We start from the raw sequence: 20,183 nt of genomic DNA, 5'->3' as shown, positions 1-20,183 counted from the left end.
ATAGCACAAAAAACTTAGGATAAAACATGTGGGACATTTATTGTCTGACAATCTGGAATTGAATCACACATTTGCTTAAGGCCTGATTTATTTTCATTCCTGCAGAGAATATGCTAATGTGACATTAGCTGTTGGCAGTTTTATTTGGCTTATATGCGAAAAATTAGCATGTAATTATGTATTTTAAAGCCTACACTTAAAGATTCTCAAACTCAATATTCTTCTTTAGGCATATAAAGCAGGCCCCAAGGCACCAGAATATGTAATGTTAATAATTGAAAAAAAAAAAAAAAATAACTTTTGTGACACAGCTGACCCTATCATACTGTCAATGGTAACATATTCTAAATTGCTAGCCTCACTTGTGCCTTGCCAATTTTCCTACCTTTTAAGATTTTTTTAAAAGTAAATCCTACCACTAAGCCATAGTTAAATTATTTTTCTTTACTTTCTTTTAAGGTAGTCTTAGGCTACAGTTGCTCAACAATGTGAAAGTCAACATCACATAGTGCTATATAAAAGCATTAATTAAACAGAGATGACACCATGAAAAGAGCTGGCACTTGTGCAAGTCCCAGCAAAGCAGCAGCTACACTTAAGGACAAAATAAGGGTGCAATAATTCCCCTGTAAAGTAAAGGTGGCCATACATTTGCAGATTTAAGGTGCCGGCTCGGGTCCATCAGACCAATCTGGCAGCTTATCTGCCCATGTATGGGGACACCTGATGGGCCCAATTGATATATGGCCTAAAATTGGACAGGTGTCAAGCAAAGCAGGTTTAATTTTTCCTGTTGGATCAGGCAGAGGGCCAAATGATCCAAATACGTCAATGTAAATACAGCCATAAGCACTCTATCAAAAGAAACACATGATTTCTTGTCTCTTTTTTTATAAACATGGTGTTCCAGTGTCTGACTTCCTCTCTCAGAAACAGCCTTAGGGCTCTGGTACACGGGGAGATTAGTCGCCCGCGGCAAAACTCCCTGCTCGCGGGCGACTAATCTCCCCGAGTTGCCTTCCCTCTGCCATCCCACCGGCGAACATGTAAGTCGCCGGCGGGATGGCAGACGCGGCGAGGCGATTTCGGGAAATCGCCGAAAAAGCCTCGCGAGTCTTTTTCGGCGATTTGCGCGAAATCGCGCCGCCGCGTCTGCCATCCCGCCGGCGACTTACATGTTCGCCGGTGGGATGGCAGAGGGAAGGCAACTCGGGGAGATTAGTCGCCCGCGAGCAGGGAGTTTTGCCGCGGGCGACTAATCTCCCCGTGTACCAGAGCCCTTAATTCCTGTGGCCAGAGTCTGCGCAGTTCCCTTCTCTCTGCTGTTCCCCCTCCCATCAGAATGCTAAGAATAAATATATTGTTCTAGGTGGCACTGATGTCCTTCTCCTTTAAATAGCTGTGCTTTGCATTACAGTTTCCAAGAGCTCTACTGCTTCTTGTCAGTACAAATTAAAGTAGCAGTGACACAAAAGAGTAGGCTTTGGCAGAAGCATACACTGTTCTAAATTCCCTGCTAAATAACTGCTACAATTTGACTTGTTCTTCAGATTACAAATGGTACTTATTGTATACTAGGCAATTGTTTTTAGGCAACCATTACATGTGTGTCTAAAGTACCAGTGCCCCATAATGTATAATAAGTACTCTACTCCTGGCATTTTCTCAGGGACCAAATATGCAACTACAAATCATCATGGGAGGAATTGCCCTTAAATGGAATAATTCATTCAGACGTTTGCATGCTGTAGTGAATGAGCACAGCGGAAAAAACAAAACAAAACCCTAAAACATGCTGAATGAAGAAGTATTCGGCACTCTATCAATAAAAGGGGAAGTACACCCACTCATGCAACATACGTTTAAAATGTAGGACTTGCGGTGAATCTACTTTGTGCCTGTAGTCATAATCAAGAGAAATATATTTTTTTATTTACTTCTTAAGCCAAAAAGGGCAAATGGGAAAACTAATTTGACTCCATGTTTGATCCTTGTGATGGATTAAACTCTTTAAGGTTTGTCTAAAGAAGCTTTTGCTGCTAATAAGGGGAATAACTAAAGAGGCCCATGTTACTATATTGCACAATGCAAATTTATGCTGGAAAGGGTACATTTATTTGTCATAGTTTATCTTTCTTTTCCGGCTCTACTCTTGATATTTCATTCTACTGAATAGTTGCTAGGGTAATTAATCCATATCAACTAGATAGCAGTTGAACTTCCAAGCCTAAGGGCTCTGGCACATGGGGAGATTAGTCGCCCGCGACAAATCTCCCTGTTCGCGGGTGACTAATCTCCCCGGATTGCCATCCCACCGGCGAAAATGTAAATCGCCGGTGGGATGGCATTTGCGGCGGCGTGATTTCAGTGAAATCACTGAAGTTGCCTTGAGAAGAAACTTCCGCAATTTCACTGAAATTGCGCCGCCGCGTATGCCATCCCACCGGCGATTTACATTTTCGCCGGTGGGATGGCATTGCGGGGAGATTAGTCACCCGCGGCAACAAAAATTGTCATACCACCGACAAGAATGTAATGTGTGGTTTCCGGAAGCTGCCTGAAGTTGCCTTGAGAGAAAATCGCAGCGACGTGTATGCCATCCCACCAACGATTTACATTCTTCCTGTTGGATGGCATTGCGGGGAGATTAGTCGGCCGAGGCAGCAAAAATTTGTCGTGGGGCGACTAATCTCCCCGTCTGTCACCTCCCTAAGGGTTTTGTCGCCCGCGATAGATCTCTGCTATCGCGGACAACAAGGGAATATTTTTTCTTTTGATACCTTTAAATCAACCTCTGCAGAACAAAACAAGAGCAATCCCACATAAAGCCTTCACTCATCAAAGTAAAGAAAGATTCCTCCTACACCTTTTCCTTCTGTCACTGCATCAGTTGGAGGAGGGGGTAAGGAGTTATTTCATGATTTGGGGACAATGTGACAGTACAAATTAATTTCCAAGAGAGATTAAACATACACAGTTACTGGGAACCCTTACTGTTTCAGAATATTCATTTATGAATCACACAACACAGTCATTAATTTTTACATAATATCAGTTCATTTGAGAGCTTAGTAATACAACATTTACTTAGGGTAACAAAAATAACCAAAAATGTAGATGTGGAATGTATATGTGGAAAATGTGCCTAGGACTATTTTGGTTAGCCTCAACCAAGAAGGGAAAAAATGATCTTAGACAGGTTGTAAATCCCATATCATACATTTACATTCAAGTAAAAGGTCATGTGACTGTCCAACACGGGTAGTAAAGCAGTAAGTAATTAAGACAAAACGTTTATGTATTTTCACATAAAAAACCTCTAACCTGGTCTCAAGCTATTAAGTTCATGACAGTAAATATATGTCATCACCAGTTCATGACAGTAAATATATGTTATCTATCATTATGCTCTGCAAGCAAATACAGGGCAAATGTGTCTGTCTTTCCAGTATCTGTCCTCTGCCTTTACAAGTTGCTACAGTTTTGGCTATACCCCAAGCCCCATGACCTTCTTTTCACTGCTGGCCACACAGTTGGAAATCACTAAATGATATGTGCGACCAGATCACATATAATATTAATGGACAAACACCAATTAATTATAACAGCATTGAGCAGTATTACACATATGTTAAACCACAGGCAACACGCCAGTCCAAACAGAACACATTACATCAGATGTGCAGAAGAGTCAGGACCTTCACAGTCTATATGAAAGTCACAAAAAAGCAAGACAAAACAGGGAACTGAAATGCAACAAGATTTATTCCTTTTACTGTAATTTTCTGAGCTGAAACTAAAGTAAACTTAACCTAGACTATCTGACCATGGTCTTAAGTTTAAAGAAGAACTTAAAGGAGAAGGAAAGGTAAAAACTAAGTAAGCTTTATCAAAAAGGTCTATGTAAATACAGTCATAAGCACTTACAGTAATGCTGCACGAAGTCCTCTATCAAAAGAAACACAAGATTTCTTGCCTCTTTTTGTAAACATGATGTTCCACTGTCTGACTTCCTCTCTCATAAACAGCCTTAATTCCCTGGGCCAGAGTCTGCGAGGTTCTCCCCTCTCCTGCTCCCCCCTCCCACCAGAATGCTAAGAACTCCCTCCCCCCCCCCAATGTGTGATATCAGCTATAATGGCTAGACTGCAGGCAGGAAGCTACTTAAAATGGCAGCTGCTATCACAAGCAAAAGGAGAAAACTTCTAAAGCAGTTTACTCAGGTATGTTAATGGTTTCTGCAGAATAAATATATTGTTCTAGGTGCCACTATTGTGGCAAATCTATTGGCAGTAAAATGCTAAAATGACTTTCCTTCTCCTTTAAATATTTCAAAGTTCTAACATGAATGTCATTCAGCAAATGACATTAACAAATGGATACACACAGAACTATATTATACAGAAGGGAAATGCACATAAATCAATGTTGTTGTTGTACCTGAACTTTTCTCTGTAAACATAGGCTAAACTGACCAGGGCCTTAATAACTTTGCCAGTTACGATGTACCTATAAACATATAGCAAGGAACTAATATAGTCCAGTGAAATAGATACCTGGGAGTGATAAGGAATCCAATGACACTTATAAGCTTAAAAAAAAATTTTTTTAAGCTAAGTAAAGAAAAAAAAATTATATATTTGTTAGTACAACAGCTCTTACAAAAATATCACAAATGTGCTTGTGCTTTAATCACAGTAAGTGCACCTTACGCTGACAAAAAAAACATCAGCCCTTACTACTATACTCCAAAAAGGGGCAATATATGATATAGGAGTGCAAAAGAAGTGATTTACAAACTAATCGCACAGATGAAATACAGCAGCTGAACAAGGATCAAGGGGTGGCAAGCATGAAAAAGCACCAGTTGAAGACTGGGGGCAGGGAGTGGGTACAGCAGGTGGATGAATATCATGGGCAGAGTGTGGACACAGTAGCTGGTTACAGATCAAGGGCAGTTCAGTATCTCAGTCACTCACAACAGGAATGCAGTTTCCTGGAAGAGACACTGCATCTGAGCCATATGTTGCCTGGAAACTAAAATACACATTACACAAGCCTACTGGCCAAGAGCATGCATCACAAAAACATACATGGGAAATTTTACTAGCTAAAGAATTCAGGCTTGTAATAAAAACTAAATACTTTAAGGGAGAGTGCACATGGAGCGTATATCCCCTTTTCTCAGCCTTGTGGTTTTCGCCCAGTATGAGAGAAGTGGTTGCCTACACTCCTCCGTGTGCCTTCTGCCATTTGTTTTTAGTAAATTCAGAGAGGCAAACAAGGGCTAAATGGAACAAAGAAGCATACGGTAAGAACCACATTCAAAAGAATAGATATATTTCATTCCAAGATAAATGGCGCAGAAATAGCAAGGGACAGACAGATGTTGCTTTTACAAATCAAACTTAAGATTTTAAATATAAAGGTATTTAGAACTACATTTTCTTTCATTAGGAAAAATATTTTTTCGTTTATATCCCATTTAATGCTGCTATAATGTTAAGGTGAGCATCACCAATCCCCTTTATAACAGAAAGTATAACCCAACAAGAGAAAATGTATAACAATGAGGTGTCACAAAGCTGATCCAATCGGAGGGCCTCTTCTCAAAGACACAAGTTAAGAAACCCTCCAATAAAATGTGTGGAGAGGAAAACTTTGTGTAAAGATAGAAAAGAGTATGATTAGGAGAGTAACTGGCCTACCTCAGGGACCAGCAACCTTTGAGGCAAAAGTTGCAAGAATAACAACACACAGCTTCCCCAGTCAGGGCAAACTAGCAGGGAAACTAGATTTTTATAGGGGATCTATCACAAAAATAAAAATGTAATATAAAGCTCCTCTCCATGAAATATGAACTTTTCTAAATATTAATTAAATATTAATTAATTAAAAAATATGTACCGCTTCTGAAATGATATTCTCAACCTCTCAGCAACCTTTCTCCCTTCATTCTTTCATTGTGCAGGAGGTAGAGTCAGATTTTGATTGACAGGTCTAATACATCCTTTGAGGGGCAGGGGGCAGTGTCGGACTGGCCCACCAGGATACCAGGAAAACTTCAGGTGGGCCCTCCTGCTCCTAACCATTTGGCCTGTTTCATGGTCATTCCCTATTTCTGAATGGGAACAAAGAGGGACAAATAGCTGGAAGGATAGATGCTAGCATGTAATTAAAAATAGGAGAATAAAGATGTTAAGTGAGAAAAGGAGTAAAATTATTTTAAAGAGTGGGCCTATGGTCTTAAGTTTTCTGGTGGGCCCCTGGGGTTCGAGTCCGGCACCGGCAGGGGGGGTGGCACCTTTTGCCTAGAAGATCTATTAGAGTTGACTATTCTAAAATAATAATAAAAATAATAACCCTGCATGCAAGATTTTGTGCTGGAGTCGGTTAGCTCAATAGATGTATTAAACCTACCTGACCATCAAAATCTGACCTGATTTTTTGCATGAAGATAGAATGAAGTTGCTGAGAGGAAGAGTAACTTGATTATTTCCCGAAATTCAGAATTTTTAACTTATTATTTAGAAAGTTTATATTACATTTTAATTTTCGCAATAGTTTCCCTTTATGCAATACAAAGACACATGACCGACTAATTGGATGCATTGGTTTATTCAAGCCAAAGGAAAATCTGCAGGCCTTTTTATTTATCCTCCATTAACTACTACTTTACTTTTCTTAAAAATCATTGTAATTGCACAGTGAAAAAAATATTTTAGCTGCTAACCAAAACACAATCTGGGTTTCAAAATGACATGTTATAGGGGTTGTTGACCTTTAAGTTAACTTTTAGTATAAAATAGAATGGCCAATTCTTAGCAACTTTTCAATTGATCTTCATTTGTAATTTGTCATAGTTTTTTAATTATTTGCCATGTTTTTTTTATTTTTCACTCTTTCCAGATTTCAAATGGGGGTCACTAAACCCATAACGCAAAACACTATTGCTCTGTAAGGCTGAAATGTTATTGTTATTATTACTTTTCATTCCATTCAGGTCCTCTCCTAGTTATTCCAGTCTCTCATTTAAACCACTGCCTGGTTGCTAGGGTAATTTGGACCCTAGCAACCAGAGAGCTACTGAAATTACAAACGGAAGAGCTGTTGAACAAGAAGCTAAATAATTAAAAAAACACAAAAATAAAAAGGAAGACCAAGAGCCAATTGCCTCAGAATATCACTCTCTCTATCATACTAAAAGTTCATTTGAAGGTTAACACCTTTACAGAACCATGGCAACTGATTACAATTAGGGGATCAGCATAATACATGAAACATGAAATGTTTCATTTGAATGTTGAGGTTAATTTCAAGGGGAACTTGAAAAATGAAAATAATTTAATGTAACTGCAATTAAAGGAGAAGGAAAGGTAAAAACTAAGTAAGCTTTATCTGAAAGGTCTATGTAAATATAGCCATAAGCACTATCAAAAGAGACACAGGATTTCTCGTCTCTTTTTTTGTAAACATGATGTTCCAGTGTATGACTTCCTCTCTCAGAAACAGCCTTAATTCCCGTGGCCAGAGTCTGCACAGCACTCTCCCCTCTACTGCTCCCCCCCCCTCCCTCCCTTAGGAATGTGTGATCTCAGCTATAACAGCTAGAGCTTCAGGCAGGAAGCTACCTAAAATGGCAGCTGCTATCTTAAGCAAAGGGCAAAAGTTTCTAAAGCTGTTTACTCAGGAATGGCAATGGATTCTGCAGAATAAATTTATTGTTCTAGGTGGCACTAATGTGACACTAATGTGGCAAATCTAGTGGCAGTAAAATGCTAGAATGACTTTCCTTCACCTTTAAGTCAGGCCCCATTCCCCTGCTGCTCTGTCTGACTACTTTGAAACGCAAAAAAAAAATGTAACCATAGTCGACTGTTCTCAGCCTGCATCCTCCAAATCCCACAATTCCCTGTACACGTGATGTCAATAAATAAAGGAACATTACAGGGCAATGCATTGTGGGTTACTTTTTGTAACATCAATGTTTTAGTTCCTCCTTCATTGCCAGAATTTAAAATGATGCAGATAGAGCAGAACTGGTTTGCAACTGGATTTCAGCATATAAAAATTTTATTTATTCACTTTTTAAAAGAACAGATTACAGTGATAGGTATGTTAGGGGTTTCTGTATTGTGTGGGTCTCTAACAATTTTTGGTTTAGAAGCTAGAGTTCATCTTTAAAAGTTAATAAAATTGTGCCAAATGTAGTTCATGGCTAGTAAAAAAGGACACTAGCCCACCCCCCCCCCCCCCCCCCCAACACACACACACACACACTTTTTTAACCTGACTTCAATGAACAGAGCTTGTTTAAAAACACACATTTTGCATATTTTTTCATATACAGTCATGGCCAAAATTGTTGGCACCCCAAAATTTTTTCCAGAAAATCAAGTATTTCTCACAGAAAAGTATTGCAGTAACACATGTTTTGCTATACACATGTTTATTCCCTTTGTGAAAAAAACAAATTGGACATAATGTCACACAAAACTCCAAAAATGGGCTGGACAAAATTATTGGCACCCTTAACTTAATATTTGGTTGCACACCCTTTGGAAAAAATAACTGGTCAGTTGATTCCTATAACCATCAATAAGCTTCTTACACCTCTCACTGGGAATTTTAGACCACTCTGCAAACTGCTCCAGGTCTCTCTTATTGGAAGGGCGCCGTTTCCCAACAGCAATTTTAAGATCCCTCCACAGATGTTCAATGGGATTTAGATCTGAACTAATCGCTGGCAACTTCAGAACTCTCCAGTGCTTTGTTGCCATCCATTTCTGGGTGCTTTTTGACGCATGTTTGGGGTCATTGTCCTGCTGGAAGACCCAAGATCTCGGATGCAAACCCAGCTTTCTGACACTGGGCACTACAGTGCGACCCAAAATCCTTTGGTAATCCTCAGATTTCATGATGCCTTGCACACATTCAAGGCACCCAGTGCCAGAGACAGCAAAACAACCCCAAAACATCATTGAAACTCCCCCATATTTCACTGTAGGTACTGTTATTTTCTTTGTAGGCCTCATTCCGTTTTCGGTAAACAGTAAAATGATGTGCTTTACCAAAAAGCTCTATCTTGGTCTCATCTCTCCACAAGACGTTTTCCCAGAAGGACTGTGGCTTACTCAAGTACATTTTGGCAAACCAAACTGTAGTCTTGCTTTTTTATGCCTCTGTGTCAGCAGTGGGGTCCTCCTGGGTCTCCTGCATAGCGTTTCATTTCATTTAAATTAGACTAATACTCCCTGAGCCTGCAGGACAGCTTGAATTTCTTTGGAACTTGTTTGGGGCTGCTTATCCACCATCCGGACTATCCTGCAACCTTACATCAATGTTTCTCTTCCATCCACGCCCAGAAAGATTAGCCACAGTGCCATCAAACTTTTTGATAATGTTGCGCACTGTGGACAAAGGCAAATCTAGATCTCTGGAGATGGACTTGTAACCTTGAGATTGTTGATATTTTTCCACAATTTTGGTTCTCAAGTCCACAGACAGTTCTCTTCTCCTCTTTCTGTTGTCCATGCTTAGTGTGGCACACTCAGACACACAATGCAAAGACTAAGTGAGCTTCTCTCCTTTTTATCTGCTTTCAGGTGTGATTTTTATATTGCCCACACCTGTTACTTGCCCCAGGTGAGTTTAAAGGAGTATCACATGTTTGAAACAATCTTATTTATCCACAATTTTGAAAGGGTGCCAATAATTTTGTCCAGCCCATTTTTGGAGTTTTGTGTGACATTATGTACAATTTGCTTTTTTCTCCCTTTTTTGTTCTGTTCCAATACACACAAAGGGAATAAACATGTGTATAACAAAACATGTGTTACTGCAATACTTTTCTGTGAGAAATACTTGATTTTCTGGAAAAATTTCTGGGGTGCCAACAATTTTGGCCATGACTGTAAATTATCTTAAAGGGCATCTAACGTGGAAAAATAACAGGGTCCACACTCCAGTTAAAGAAAACAATAATATTCTGTTAATAAAACCTCCCTTCTTCAGTGTTACGCACTGGGAGGAAGCATAGGTCAAACTTCTAAAGGTACATATAATTTACAAGGCTCAACATGGGTAAAAGACAGTAAAAGAAAAGGCATTTTGTGGAACCAACACTTTGGGACCAATGATCTAACATCTTCGCCCTAAGTAGAAAAGGAAACTCACACTCTATACAAAATAACTGTAACAAACTGTATCCTTACAGAATCATTCCAACAGAACTACAAATCTGATCATGTCCCTATTTCCCAGCAGGTATTACTGTATTATATAGATGCGCATATATATATATATATATATATATATATACATATATATATATATATATACACACAAATCTGCTTTATTCAAGCAGTGCTTTAGCCAAGTGGTGAACAGATGTGCTTTACCAAAGCAAATGAGTTTTGGTATCTGGTTTGCATGAATTCAAATCAGTTTTATGATGTAATTTTTAAAGGCCTTACCTTGCAGTTACCATGGATACTAATCAATTAAATGTCCCTTAATTCTGGCCTTCTTTAGTAGCTAAAGAAAAAAACTGGTACTTTTCCAATTGTGTAAACACTCTGAAACATGTAGATGCTTCAGATTAAGCAAAAAAAAAAATGTACATATACATTATACTATCTCTTATCCAGAAACTAGTGATGTGTGGGTTTCCCTCAGGTCAGACAGGTTAGGGTTAAAATGTAGGCAACCACTGTATGGGTTGGATGTGGGTCCTACAAAGCCAACATTCTACAGGTTAGGGTTGCATGTGGGTTAAAGTTTTGCAAGTTAAAGTTGAGTGTGGGTTGAGGTTTCTCCTGACACGCACCCATCTACATGAAACTCATCAACAGAAAGCTCTGAATTACGGCATTATAATCTCCCACAGCCTTTGTTTTAGGGAAATAAATACACTTTTCTAAAAATGATTTCTTTTTTCTCTAAAGATAAAAAGGAAATATGCACACACAATAGGAAGGAAGCCATTTTGTTTGTTGTCTCTTGTATGCTCTCCATTCATTCCATCTGTTTGGATATTGGCTGTTAATAGACTGTACCAGATATATTCTAGTGAGTGCTCCAAAATGCAAGATCTCTATTGTGAATAGGTTGAGACCATGTTTCACATGGAATAATTTTGACATTCCAGAGGAGGAGCAGCAATATACACTCACCTAAAGGTTTATTAGGAACACCTGTTCAATTTCTCATTAATGCAATTATCTAATCAACCAATCACATGGCAGTTGCTTCAATGCATTTAGGGGTGTGGTCCTGGTCAAGACAATCTCCTGAACTCCAAACTGAATGTCAGAATGGGAAAGAAAGGCGATTTAAGCAATTTTGAGCGTGGCATGGTTGTTGGTGCCAGACAGGCCGGTCTGAGTATTTCACAGTTACTGGGATTTTCACACACAACCATTTCTAGGGTTTACAAAGAATGATGTGAAAAGGGAAAAACATCCAATATGCGGCAGTCCTGTGGGCGAAAATGCCTTGTTGATGCTAGAGGTCAGAGAAGGGTATTAGTATGGTGTTCCTAATAATCCTTTAGGTGAGTGTAGAAAGGTTTCAGACAAAAGATAATGCAAGAATTGATAATACGGCCCAAACATCTGAGCCTATCCCATGAGCCAATTCCATGAGCAACATCTCAATAAATCTGAGAACACTCTTAGTATCATTAAATCTTTATAATTTTGTGCATTATTTCCTGATGTGTGAAGAGGCTAATGCTTTTACCCGTTAACCATTTAAAAAAAATTGTATAGTGTAGAAGAGAACCCAGAAACATGGTTCACCCAGAGTAAAATTTAAAAACACACTGTACTGATGATGAACAGTAAGACAATACACAACTGAAAAATGATGCAGACAAACCATGTATCCTTCTCCTCAAACTCTTTTCCCTTTCTTTCTTTAAAGGAGATATCAACACTAATTTTAGTTTTAGTACTAATGGATAGGGCACCTTACCCCAACCTTAACCGCACATGTTCCGCTCCCTTAATCTTCTGCTACAGCCTGCACCACCGCATTCTTCTCTTCTCCGATTCGCATGTCACCCGCCGGCCATTTTGCCGGGGTGACGTCAGAGAGCGCGTATATGTTTCAAATGCGCATGTGCTCATAGCCCTCTTGAAGCTTTTTTTTTTTTTTTTGGATAAGCTTTATTAAAACGTGCAAAATACACATGTGCACATGCTCATTAAAAACAGCTTGGAACTGCGCAGGTGCACCACGCCAGGCAGACAAGCAGATTCTGAAGGGAGGGGGGAGAGGGAGTTACAGAGCTGTGCAGAGGGAGGAACATCAAGGGATCACTGCAGCTTCACTGGTTGCTTTTGAGGGACCGGAGTGGCAGGTATTTAAAGAGTTCTGTGAGGCTTTTCAGTGCTAAAATTTTTGGTTGGGGGGTTGACATGTCCTTTAATCCCTTATTTATTTCCTTCTTGAAAAAAAAATACATTTAAAAACAAATTAAATAAAAACTGATCAAGTGCATAGTTCTAGGTAAAAAGATTTCTAAACCTAGTATCTAGAAGGCACTAAGCAACCCCAAGCCCTTAGGATAAAGATAACAACCTCATGTTCAAGGGTTTACAAAACACAATTATAAATTAGAAGGAAACTGCCATATCATCATCTAATATGATGAACTTTAAGTATTAAGTGATAGAGAAAACCAGACTTTTTGCTCTAAACATGATGCTCAAACAGTTCATCTCTTATAACATAAGCAAATGTCAAAGATATAAAAGCACAAATTTTATGTCCAACTGCGCATTTTGCTACATCCCTCCATAATGGAAGGTATCCATTCCTTATTAACATTGATTAAGATGAGGTGGTAGAAGATGTGGTTGGTGAGAAAGATGGCGGCTGTAAGAACAGAAAATATAAACAATATTATGTAGGAGTGTAGCTTTGATTAATAAATGTATTTCTGAAAACGCTACTGTTAAGCTAGTAAATCCATTTCATGTCACTTTTGTCTTTAGTTCTAATGCCTTTCTGACTCACAACAGCAGTGCTGTCTTGCTTTATGGCAGGAAGGCTTGATATACTCTCAGGATCAAAGCCCACAAGACAAAGCAGATTCAAATACCTTATATCTATAAAGCATATTACCATTTGCTACACTGTTGCTTAGATGTCCTTGTGCCTGGCTTAAATAACCAGCAACAGCAAAAATAAAAATTGCCAGTTTGATTTGACATACTTTCTACTTCTAAGCAGTAAATGTGAAAATACTTTCTTTAAAGGAGTAATCCTGATTTTTACTGCTGCGCATTTGCCATCAGTTCTGCTGTATTCGGCCATTTTTCCAGTCTAAATAAAGCACAGTGTCTATTGTACTTATCGGACTCTTCCTGCGGTTAGTTCAAGCAGGTGAATGGGGAGCACAGAGGCACTCTGCAGTATTTTACAGTCTTAGTCTGATGTCACGTAATGCATTTTCTCTGCCACTAGAAAAACAAAGTCACTCAGGAGGAAATTCAAAAGAGACTTGAACATGTAAAGGTAAACAAAGGTCCAGGACCGGATGGGATTCATCCCAGGGTATTAAATGAGCTGAGCGCTGTGATTGCCAAGCCTCTTCACATAATTTTTCAGGATTCGTTGAGGTTTTGGCATGGTGCCGAGAGACTGGCGGATTGCTAATGGTGCCATTATTTAAAAAGGGATCTCGTTCTCAGCCTGAAAACTATAGGCCTGTTAGTCTGACGACAGTAGTAGGAAAGCTTCTGGAAGGGGTAATAAGGGATAGGATAGATGAATACATTGCAGTTCACAATACTATTAGTTTGTGCCAGCATGGTTTTATGCGTAACAGATCTTGCCAGACTAATTTAGTTGCCTTTTATGAGGAGGTGAGCAGGAACCTTGATGCTGGAATGGCAGTTGATGTCATCTACTTAGATTTTGCTAAAGCGTTTGATACAGTACCTCACAGAAGGTTAATGATCAAATTGAGGAATATTGGCCTAGAACATAATATTTGTAATTGGATAGAAAACTGGCTGAAGGATAGAGTACAAAGAGTGGTGGTAAATGGAACATTTTCTAATTGGGCCAGTGTGGTTAGTGGAGTACCGCAGGGGTCAGTCCTTGGTCCTTTGCTTTTTAACTTGTTTATTAATGACCTGGAGGTGGGCATAGAGAGTACTGTTTCTATTTTTGCTGATGACACTAAATTGTGCAAAACTATAAGTTCCATGCAGGATGCTGCCGCTTTGCAGAGCGATTTGACAAAATTGGAAAACTGGGCAGCAAACTGGAAAATGAGGTTCAATGTTGACAAGTGCAAAGTTATGCACTTTGGTAGGAATAATATAAACGCAAACTATCTACTGAATGGTAGTGTGTTGGGGGTTTCCTTAATGGAGAAGGATCTAGGGGTTTTTGTAGATCACAAGTTGTCCAATTCCAGGCAGTGTCATTCTGTGGCTACTACAGCAAATAAAGTGCTGTCTTGTATAAAAAAGGGCATTGACTCAAGGGATGAGAACATATTTTTGCCGCTTTATAGGTCCCTGGTAAGGCCTCACCTTGAGTATGCAGTGCAGTTTTGGGCTCCAGTCCTTAAGATGGATATTAATGAGCTGGAGAGAGTGCAGAGACGTGCAACTAAACTGGTTAAGGGGATGGAAGATTTAAGCTATGAGGTTAGACTGTCGAGGTTGGGGTTGTTTTCTCTGGAAAAGAGGCGCTTGCGAGGGGACATGATTACTCTGTACAAGTACATTAGAGGGGATTATAGGCAGTTGGGGGATGTTCATTTTTCCCATAAAAACAATCAGCGCACCAGAGGTCACCCCTATAGATTAGAGGAACAGAGCTTCCATTTGAAGCAGCATAGGTGGTTTTTCACGGTGAGGGCAGTGAGGCTGTGGAATGCCCTTCCTAGTGATGTGGTAATGGCAGACTCTGTTAATGCCTTTAAGAGGGGCCTGGATGAGTTTTTGAACAAGCAGAATATCCAAGGCTATTGTGATACTAATATCTACAGTTAGTATTACTGGTTGTATATATATAGTTTATGAATGTGAGTGTATAGATTGGTTAGTATAGGTTGTGTGCTGGGTTTACTCGGATGGGTTGAACTTGATGGACAATGGTCTTTTTTCAACCCTATGTAACTATGTAAAGTGTGAATTTTCAGGCCGAAATCCAGAGCAAATAGTTGTTCTCTACCAGATTTTTTTCTGCCGAGAAAATAGCTTGTGTGGAATTAGCTTTAGCTAGTACACAGTAAACAGAATCAATAACTGTTAAAACAGATAACAGTATGTGAAATATGAGCTTATGTGAAAGAAAATAAACAACATTATCTTAGGGCTCATTTACGACAAGTTCATTTGTGGTTGCCCCAAGTTGGCTGTGGCCATTGCATGTAACAAATCCTATTCATTTAGGGTGAAGACACAATGAGCTACTAGTAGCAGCTACTTTTTCATGGCTACTAAACTACAGAAAATACCTTGCCATAGACAATACTGAGAATTGCCTGTGCTAAAACACACAGATACAATTATCAGTAAATGATCAGCATTATCTATTTTAGTAGCCATAACAAATAGCTCCTACTAGTTGCTCAGTATGTCTTCACCCTTAAAGGAGAAGGAAAGGCTACTAAAGAGTTAATCTCAAGCTGCAGGCATACCTTCAGTTCTCTCAATAGTGCCCTTAAAGGAGACATATCCTATAAAAATTAAGAATGTACCAGTGAATTATACTCCTCTAGATATAGAAGGATTGTGCTTAAAAAAGTTGTGTTTCAGACTGATTTATTGAGAAATTCCACCAAAACTATACTAGCCCCGCCCATCTGTTCTACTTCCCGCTGGCTGAATTCTCTGGATGAGCTGGGGAGCCGGCGGCCCTCCGTACACTGCACTGTAGGATAGGAACCAATCAGCAGCCAGGCTGACCTGATAGTGAACTGAAGTCTGTCTGTGCTTGTGTGAGTGCAGGGATGTGATTGGCTCTCCCCCTCCTACTGTGCTTCTGGCAGGGACCGTTAGGACACACCCGCTCTCCTTTCAAACTCGGAGGGAGAAGTGATACAATCTATAGGGAGCTCCAATAAAGGGGCCATTGTTACAGATAGGGTTAATGTTTAGCCCAAAGGGAAACCAGCACCGGATATTATTCATAATTGCCTACAAAATTAGGGTTTTTCCCATTTATCATATATGTCTCCTTTAAGTCTCCCCATATTTCTTCTGTTCAGATGATCAGAAGCCTCATAGGGAAAAAAAAACGCTGAGCTCTGTAAAGAAAATTCCCATAATGCCTCACTCCTGCACCAAGACCAAGACTGCTGTACATGCCCAGTTTGTAAGACTATGCTAGCTATACTAGCTTCCTGCTGATTGGCTCAGATCACACATTTCTAAAGGGGAGGGAAGGATGTTCTTAGCATTCTTGAGGGAGGGGGGACCAGAAGAGGGGAGAGAGGAGAGAGCTGAGCAGACTCTGGCACAGGGAAAAAACAAAAAAAACACAATCTGGGGTTTTTTTGTAACAGAGGGCTCAGTGCAGCTTCTCTGCTTATGGCTGTATATACATAGACCTTTCTGATAAAGCTTACTTAGTTTTATGTTTCCTTCTCCTTTAAGGTACTTGCAATAAATGTTGCACCGTGAGCTTTCATATGGTTCAGCTTGGCACCACTTTGTCCTTCAGGCATTCCAACTTCCACATTGCCCCTGTTGATGGAGGCAATACCTGGAGCTAACACCAGGGTTCCCACAGTGGCCTGCATCAATTGGCAAAGCAAATAACATGTAATTTAATCAGTGGGAGCTGAAATCAATGCCATTGGGACTTCAACAAAATTATTTAAATATATATTTAAAAATGTAATTCATGTTAAACACAACTGTGGACATTTTGATGCATCAGCCACATCAGCTGCGTCAGGTGCATTGCTCCCTCGATAACTACTATCACATAGGAATAATGGAAAATGCTACATTGCTGGCAAAGAAAACGCCTCACCAAATGCACCTTGCACCCTGCAGTTGCTGTATAAAAATCAATCCCTCTTATGTGACAATACCAGTGAAGTACAGTGCAGCAGGACAATATTATATACGGACACTATATAGACACTGAATGCCGAAGAATTAAGGCATTCCTGCGTAAAACTACAACTGCTCCTCAACATAAGGCCGGATTTAATTAGTAGATAATTACGAACAGAGATACAATATTCGTTACAGTGCCTGGTACCCTTAAAATAAAGCTAATGCTGTTCTTCTTAAATAAATACATTTTCATGCAAACTCATGTAGGGATCCATAGGGTTAACTAGTCCCTATGGCTTTAAACCCTGCAGTTTCCTTGTTTTGTGCTGTTACTGGACAAAGACCCATGTATCAGTTTTGAGTTTTCATGTGTGTGTTTATTGGTTAACAGGGAGACCACTCCCTTGGCACTCTGATATAGTGCTTAGCAGGGGGGTGGGTCTGTCTCTTTGGCTGCCTGTGTTCACAGGGGAAGGAGCACTGAGCCTGAAGGCAAGAACTAGGCCCCAGTAAGCCATGTGCCCCAGAGTGTTGTCATCCACTCTGGTGAAGTCGGGGACAGGGACCCCGTGAATGAGGACCAGTTAGATAGCAAGTTTTGTGGAGCTCTTTCTAGGAAAGTGAGATAGTGAGGGAAGAAAGCACAAGCAGTTTGGCTCAGAGGGAAGTAACTTTGGGAGTACCCTTCCAGACCGGCACTGTTGCTTAAGTGTAGGGCCCCGGTTTAGACATAGGAGGCAGGTAGTGTGTGAACCCTGATCCAGAGTTGCCGTGGGCCCGGAGGGCTAGAGGTGTTCAACCTTAAGAGTGTGTTACCCAAGCTGACTGTTCCAGAGTGGGCAACTGAACCGGTGGCACTGATCCTGCCCAGGCTCAAGAGGAGTTGTGAGGAACGGGTGTGCACCTTCTCTGTGCTGTCCTCAGAGAAATGCTATGCTGACGTGTGTGAGTATATTGAAATAACCCTGCAAATTGATTGTCTCTGACAATAAACCAGTTCTACTGTTTAACTGCAAGAACCTTCTGGCGCCCATTTGTTATTCTGCACTGCACACAGCTACAGTGGGTTGTAGTTGCACTACACCATAGCTCCGTTTGGTTACTTCCACATAGCAAAGGCCCATCCTGAAGGATTGGGTCGCGTGTACCCCATGCTCTAGACCTATCTAGCAGTGCTGTTGGCTTGGTTACAGCCAAGAAAGGGTTACACTTACTTAACAGTGTCTGCTTCAGTTTTCACACCATCCAGTGACCTGTCTATATGTAAGAGTGTTAATGACTGTAATATGGCTAGCCGCGATGGAAGCAAAAAAGTTGTTGTAATGAACACAAGCAGAAAGGGTCAGACCAAACCATTTTGGGCCTTATTGTGCTCAACCCAGTCTGAGTGCTGCATACATTATAAAACCATACACACCAAAATGTGTTTATTTATGCAACATCCACCCTGCCCCTCCCACGCTCAACACACACACAAGCTTATGTTCTGGGGTGTGTAAGGTAAGAGCCAATGAGCCAATGGGTGGATTAAATGTGTTGAATATCATTTTTCACTAAAAAAATATGCTGTATATCAGAATAACAGAATGTTTCTAACACAGTACAATAAAAGATTTTTCTGACACACGGAACTAGTCAGAAAGCCCAGGTCCCCTCAGGATTACATGAATACCAGTCCCCAACACTACAGCATACATTCCTGATAGACTGTACAACCTCCCTTAACTGAATGTCCAGTGTAAAAGTAGAGTTGCTTGCTCTTCCACAGGCAAACAGTGCATCAGCAAATAAATATTCCATATCAGGAATGCAGAACCTTAGGCAAAGTTCTGTAACTACTAGACGCCTAAGTTATTGGGGGACACTAAAATCCATAAATCAGCAACAGTTCTAAGAGAACATGCTGGTTCTGTTGCAAAGCATTTATAGGGGCAGTTCTAACCTTTAGTATGTTAAAGAATGGACAATTCTAAGTACCTTTTCAGTTGGTCTTCATTATATATTTGTTAGAATTGAATTTGCCTTCTTTTTTTCCAACTTAAATGGGGGTCACTGACACCAGCACCCAAAAACTATTGCCCTGTTTTATTGTTACTTTTTATTACTTATTTTCTGTTCAGGTCCTTTCCTATTCATACACCAGTCTTTCATTCAAGCCACTTCCTGGTTGCATAGGTAATCGGATCCCTACCAACAGATAACTACTGAAATTTTGAACTGGAGACTCCATTTTAAACAAATAATTAGAGTTTTTAGAAAATATTTCCTTTATCTCTGTAATAATAAAACAGTATTATTGGAGGCAAAACAATCCTATTGGGTTTATTTTAATGCTTAAATAATTTTTAGTCATTTTAAAGCACAGAAAGATCCCTTATCCGGAAGGCCCCAGCATATTTGTAAATGATGTTGTAGGACTACAACTAACTAGTCCAATTTCGTGGGTGAAAATATTTTGCACATTTGTGTAATGTTCACAATATTTACTAAAGGTACTGTATATACTCGAGTATAAGCCTAGTTTTTCAGCACCCAAAATCGAGTCGGGTGCCATGGGTCCCTCCAGACTAGCACCCTCTGTCCTTTTGTGTACAAATTAGGCCACCTGCAACCAGACCCTCCAGTGCCCTGGCCTAGGCTCCCACTAGCAATACTTATTCCCCCTTACATCTCCTCCGGGACTGGGTCTGCTGCTAGTTTGCCAATGTGCAATGAGCGTGGGGTAGCACTCATATTGTTTTTGTTGACCCTCTTCTCTGCTTACAGAGCTAGTTTACTGTTTTTCTTTTAAATAAATATTGAATAACATATACCCCACTGATGCCTCAATTAATGTAATTTTATTGGTATTTATTTTGATTATTGAAACTTAGCAGTAGCTGCTGCATTTCCCACCCTAGGCTTATACTCGAGTCAATAAGTTTTCCAGTTTTCTTAGGTAACATTAGGTACCTCGGCTTATATTCGGATCGGCTTATACTCGAGTATATACGGTATGTATGTATGTATATCTTTATTTATAAAGCGCTACTTATGTACGCAGCGCTGTACAGTAGAATACATTAATACAAACAGGGGGTTAAAGATAATGGATAAATATAAAGTACAACAATAAATACAAATAAATACAAGGTACAGTTGCAATAA

General features: G+C 39.9%; 1 protein-coding gene across 3 annotated transcripts in view; it reads right to left on the bottom strand.

Annotated features, from left to right (window-relative positions):
- sik3 (SIK family kinase 3) overlaps positions 1-20,183 on the bottom strand; it is a 119,697-nt gene that overhangs the window by 63,981 nt on the left and 35,533 nt on the right. The window lies entirely within an intron of this gene.

This window comes from Xenopus tropicalis, chromosome 7, assembly GCF_000004195.4.
Source record: "Xenopus tropicalis strain Nigerian chromosome 7, UCB_Xtro_10.0, whole genome shotgun sequence".
NCBI lineage: Eukaryota > Metazoa > Chordata > Amphibia > Anura > Pipidae > Xenopus > Xenopus tropicalis.
The sequence above is the reverse complement of the archived record's forward strand: the minus strand, read 5'-3'. Positions and strand labels throughout refer to the sequence as shown.